The following is a 5,988-nucleotide window of genomic DNA, read 5'->3' as shown; positions in this document are numbered from 1 at the left end:
AGTAAAATTTATACTCAATTCTACCATCTAGAGGTAGCCAACATACCTCTTTATAAAAATTTATAAAAAATTTAATCATTTTTAAAATGTATTTATACATGGGTCTAAATAAATTTGGATCATAGTGTATATCCACTTTATCCCGATTTATTTTTACTTAACTTTGTATGCAAACATTTTTCCATGTCATTACTTGAAACCATTGAAAATTTTTAACAATATTTTTTCAGTGAATGTCGAATGTCTTTTCATTTATTTCTGTCTCCTTCAATCGAGTTGATCAATGTTTTGTAGTTTTCAGTGTGTTGGTCTTTCATCTCTTTGCTTAAATATATCCCTAAGGATTGTTGTTTTGTATCTTGTTTTCTTGATTTCTGTTTTGAATGGCTCATCTTTAATACTATGTCTATTTTTTAATTGTGATGTTTGTCATATTTATTTATTTGATTTTTAAGAGTTCTCTATATTTTCTACATACTGGACCATTATATACAAGAGTACTTAAAACAGTTCATGGAAAAATAGAATTAAAATATGAATTAATTTTGGTGCAAAAAATTGAAATCTGTGCATAGTTTTTGTCATAATACAGTTTTTCTATGAACTTTTTGAAGACCTCTCATATATGATTTGCAAACACTTTCTTCCATTTTGAGGGCTGTTTTTTCACCTTTTAAATAATATTTTAGATACACATAAGTTTTGAATTTTGATGATTTTAGCTTGTCTATATTTTCTTTTATTTTTTTCATACATTGGAATGCATTGAGTTGCTTATGTTTCCTTTTTTTTTGAAGAGAGATTTTTGCTACAGGGTACATGTGCTCAATAGAGAGATAGGGAGACAGAGTGAGAAATCACCCCTCAGGGGGATGGCCATGCTACAATCCTGTCTCCTCCATTCTCCTCTTGGGATTTTAGGCATGCATACACACGTGCCCAGAATAAGTTTCCTGTGTCCAGGACTTGAACCATGGTCAGCCATGCGGGAGTCCAGCAACATAACCATTACATCATTTGCTGGTCCCTTATGTTTTCATTTTTAACTTGTATTGATGAAATTATATCTAAAAAAAACATGGTTTAATCCAAGTTTATAAAGATTTACACCAGTTTATTTTTGAGACTTTAGTAGTTTTAGCTCTTTTATCTAGGTCCATTTTCAGTTAGTTTTTATATATGGTATGATATAGGAGTGCAAATTCATTCTTTTGCATGGATATCTGCATATCCTAGCATTATTTGTTGAAAAACAATTCTTTTCCCACTTAATGATCTTAGCATCCTTGTGGAAAAACAATTGACCATAGATGTATGGGTTTATTTATGAACTCTCAATTCCATTACATTGATCTACATGTCTATCCTTTTGCCAGTACCACATATTTTTTTGATTACTGTATCTTTGTAGAAAATTTTGAAATTCAGAAGCATAGCTTTTTCTCAGTGGTTTTGCTGCCAGAACACAGGTGTCATGAAAACCACCACTAAATAAAAACCAAAATGGGAAAGGAGAAGACTCACATCAATATTTTTGTCCTTGGACATATCTGGAAAGTCCACCACCATATAATCTACAAATACGGTGGGATCGACAAAAGAACCACCTAAAAATTTGGGAATGAGGCTGCTGAAATAGGAAAGGGCTCCTTTAAGTTTGCCTGGGTCTTGGATAAACCAAAAGCTGAACATGAGCATGGTATAACCATTGATATCTCCCTTTGGAAATTTGAGACAGCAAGTACTATGTGACTATCATTGATGCCCCAGGACACAGAGACTTTATCAAAAACATGATTACAGGTATATCTTGGGCCAACTGTGCTGTCCTGAGTATTGCTGCTGGTGTTGGTGAATTTGAAGCTGGTAACTTCAAGAATGGGCAGACCTGTGAGCATGCCCCTCTGGCTTACACACTGGGTGTGAAACAACTAATCATTGGTATTGAAAAAATGGATTCTACTGAGCCATCACACAGTCAGAAGAAATATGAGAAAATTATTAAGGAAGTCAGCACCTACATTAAGAAAATTGGCTACATGGGACCAGCAGATGGTATAATGATTATGTTGCTATATTCCCACATGACTGACTGTGGTTTGAATCCTGGACCTGGTGGCTTGAAACTAATGCTGGGCATGTGTGCATGGATGCCCAAAATCCTGAGAGGAGAATGGAGGAGAAGGGCTTGTGGTGTGGCCAACCCCCAATGGGGTGATTTCTTGCTTCCTGTCTCTCTTGTCTCTCCAGTGAGCACACACATCCTATAGCAAAAATCTCTCAAAAAAAAAAAAAAAAGAAAAAGAAAAAGAAAAAGAAAAAGAAAAAGAAAAAGAAAAAGAAAAAGAAAAAGAAAAAGAAAAAGAAAAAGAAAAAGAAAAAGATAAAAGAAAATTGACCACAAACCTGACACAGTAGCATTTGTACCAATTTCTTGTTGGAATGATGACAACATGCTGGAGCCAAGTGCTAATATGCCATGGTTCAAAGGATTGAAAGTCACCATTAAAGATGGCAATAACAGTGGGACCATGCTGCTTGATGCTCTTGATTGCACCCTACTACCAACTCATCCAACAGATAAGCCCTTGTGTCTGCCTCTCCAGGATGTATACAAAAATAGTGGTATTGGCACTATCCCTGTGGCCCAAGTGGAGACTGATATTCTCAAACTTGGTATGGTGGTCATCTTTGCACCATTCAGTGTGACAACTGAAGCAAAATATATTGGAATGCACCATGAAGCTTTGAGTGAAATTCTTCCTGGGGACAATGTGGGCTTCAATGTCAAAAATGTGTCTTTCAAAGATGTTCATTGTGGAAGTGTTGCTGTTGACAGCAAAATCATCTTTCCAATGGAAGCACCTGGCTTCACTGCTCAGATGATTATTCTGAACTTTGCAGGACAAATCAATATTGGCTATGCCCCTGTACTGGATTGTTACATAGCTCACATTGCTCGCAAGTTTGCTGAGCTGAAGGAGAGAATGATCACTGTTCTGGTAAAAAAACAAAACAAAACAAAACAAAACAAAACAAAAACCTGGAAGATGGCCCTAAATTCTTGAAATTTGGTGATGCTGCCATTGTTGATGTGATTCCTGGAAAGGTCATGTGTCTTGAGAGCTTCTCTGACTCACCATCTTTGGGTTGCTTTACTGTTGATGATATGAGACAGACAGTTGCTGTGGGTGCCATCAAAGCCATGGACAAGAAGGCCGCTGGAGCTGGCAAGATCACCAAGTCTGCCCAGAAATTTCAGGCTAAATGAATATCCCTAATTCCTGCCACTTCAGTCTTAATCAGTCTCAGAACTGTTTGTCTCAATTGGCCATTAAAATCTAATAGTAAAATACAGGTCCAGCAGGTGGCATGGTGGTTAAAGTTTGGGACTTCCACATGGCTGATGGTGGTTTGAGTCCTGGAACTGGTGACTTGCTTTCTCACTTTCCTCTTCTTTCTCTATTTCTCTCTCTCTCATGAGTGTATGTGTCCTATAACAAACTTAGTAATAGTAAAAATGATAAGTAAATAATTGTAAAAGATAGTAAAAATCTAGTTAATGATAACAGTGCATCGTAAAACCTTTAGAAGGAAAGGAAAATGTTTTGTGGACCATTTTGTTTTTTTGTGTGTGGCAGTTTATTTGTCTTTAAAATCAGTACTTAATTTTTTTTATCATTTTAATTTATACATTCAATTACTGTATATCACTACAGCTTGTAAAATGAACTTACCCAACATGAATAAACTTTTACACCAAGTCCAGTTGAAAATATACACATCATTAACAGACAACTCTCCATTTCTGTGTCCCTTAAATGTTTTGCTTCTCTATTTTTCTCCTTGATTCCTTTCCTCTCACTCTCCCCCATCGCCTCACCCTCTTCCCACAATCTCTCTGGTATCCATAACCATTTTCTAAACTTCTGTATTCTCTAATCTTTCAGCTTCCACCATAACATGTAGACAGTCAGTATATAGTAAGTGAAGAAATACAATCTCCCTTTCATAGTCTGGCTTGCTTCACTCATCTTCCCTACATGTCCACTTTCTAACAAATGCCAGGATATTATTTTTTATGGCTGAGTAGTATTCCATAGTGTATGTGTGCCACACTTTTACAATCCGTTATTCTCTAATCTTTCAGCTTCCACCATAACATGTAGACAGTCAGTATATAGTAAGTGAAGAAATACAATCTCCCTTTCATAGTCTGGCTTGCTTCACTCATCTTCCCTACATGTCCACTTTCTAACAAATGCCAGGATATTATTTTTTATGGCTGAGTAGTATTCCATAGTGTATGTGTGCCACACTTTTACAATCCGTTCATCTATTCATGGATATTTGGGTTGGTTTCATGTCTTAGAAATTGTGAATAATGTTACAATAAACATAGATGTGCAAGCACTTTCCTGAGTGAGCATTCTCCTATCCTTTGGGTAGATACTGGGAGTGGAATTGCTGGATCATATGGTAGTTCTATTTATAGATCTTTGAGGAAGATCCACAGTAGCTGTACTAATTTACATTCCCACCAACAGTGTAGAAGAATTCCCTTTTCACCACAGCTTCTCTAGAACTTACCACTTTTTGTTTCATAAATCTTAGTCATTCTGACTGGGGTTAGGTGGTATCTCATTGTGCTTTTGATCTGCATTTCCCTTATGATAAGGGATGGTGAGCATTTTTTTTCATATACTTTTTGGCTGTTCATATGTCTTCTTTACAGGTGTTTGTTCAGCTCATTTACTCATCTTTTAATTGGGTTGATAATTTTTTTTTCAGGTAAACTACCTGAGTTTCTTGTGTATTCTGAGGCATAGTTTACAAAAATATTCTCCCATTCCAAGGGTTGTCAATTCACATTAATTAGTCTTTTGCTGTGCAGAAACTTCTTAATCTGAAGTAATTTCACTTGTCTATTTTTGGGATTATTGCCTGTGCCTTAGGGGTCTTATTTAAGAAGTCTTTGCCTACTCCAATGTCTCCCAGAGTTTCCTTAGTGTTTTCCACCAGTAGTTTTGTTTGTTTTTAGAGAGATTTCTTTGCTATAGGGTATATGTGCTTGCCAGAGAGACAGACAGAGACAGAGAGACAGAAAGTAAGAAATCACCTCCCAGGGTGGATGGTCATGCTGCAATCCTTTCTCCTCCACTCTTCTCTTGGAATTTTGGGGATGCACACAGACATGCCAAACATGAGTTTTAAACCTCTGGATATGGGACTCAATCTGTGATCCATTATGTGGGAGTCCAGTGATGTAACCATTATGCCATCTGCTGGTCTCTCCACGAGTAGTTCTATAGTCTGAGGTCTTAGGTTCAGATCATTGATCCACTTAGAGTTGATTTTTGTTAATGGTGCAAGATAGGGGCCCAGATTTATCATTCTGCAAGTGGATACCCAATTTTCCCAGCACCATTTGCTAAAGAGGTTTTCTTTCTCACACTGGATTGACTGGTGCCCTTTGCCAAAAATCAGTTTGCTGGTTTTTTAAAATTATGTATTTAATTTTATTAATTTTTAAATAAAATAATTAATTTTACATTCATTCACTGAACATGATCACAACATACAAAATGCAGCTTCCCATCCAGAATACACTATATAGTGGCTTACTCATACATGTTATTGTCAACAAATAATTTTCCATTTCTTGTTTATATATATGTATATTCATTTTTATGATGTGTATTTCCTCTTTCAGATTGTGCAAGAACTTCCTCACCTCCTGGAACTCCTCAGCTCTATTCTCCTGTCTCTTCTGGAGTTCACTGTCTCTCTTCTCTTGCATCTCTGTTAGCTTTGTTACTATGAATATTCTAGATTCTTTATCAGACATTTCCACAAGTTCCATTGTACTATCTGTGGATGAAGATGAGTTGTTCTTTTTTTAATTAATTAATTTATTTACATCTAATCACATCTTTACAGTGTACAACATTTCTTTTCCCAGCACAAATACTATGCATGTCAGTCAAG

General features: G+C 36.1%; 1 pseudogene; it reads left to right on the top strand.

Annotated features, from left to right (window-relative positions):
* The first annotated feature begins 1,503 nt into the window (after window positions 1-1,503).
* Window positions 1,504-3,271, top strand: LOC106733432 (elongation factor 1-alpha 1 pseudogene; annotated as a pseudogene).
* Window positions 3,272-5,988: the final 2,717 nt, after the last annotated feature.

The sequence above is a fragment of the Tupaia chinensis genome, unplaced genomic scaffold (genome assembly GCF_000334495.1).
Source record: "Tupaia chinensis unplaced genomic scaffold, TupChi_1.0 Scaffold143746_1, whole genome shotgun sequence".
In the NCBI taxonomy this organism is placed as follows: Eukaryota; Metazoa; Chordata; class Mammalia; order Scandentia; family Tupaiidae; genus Tupaia; species Tupaia belangeri.
The sequence above is the reverse complement of the archived record's forward strand: the minus strand, read 5'-3'. Positions and strand labels throughout refer to the sequence as shown.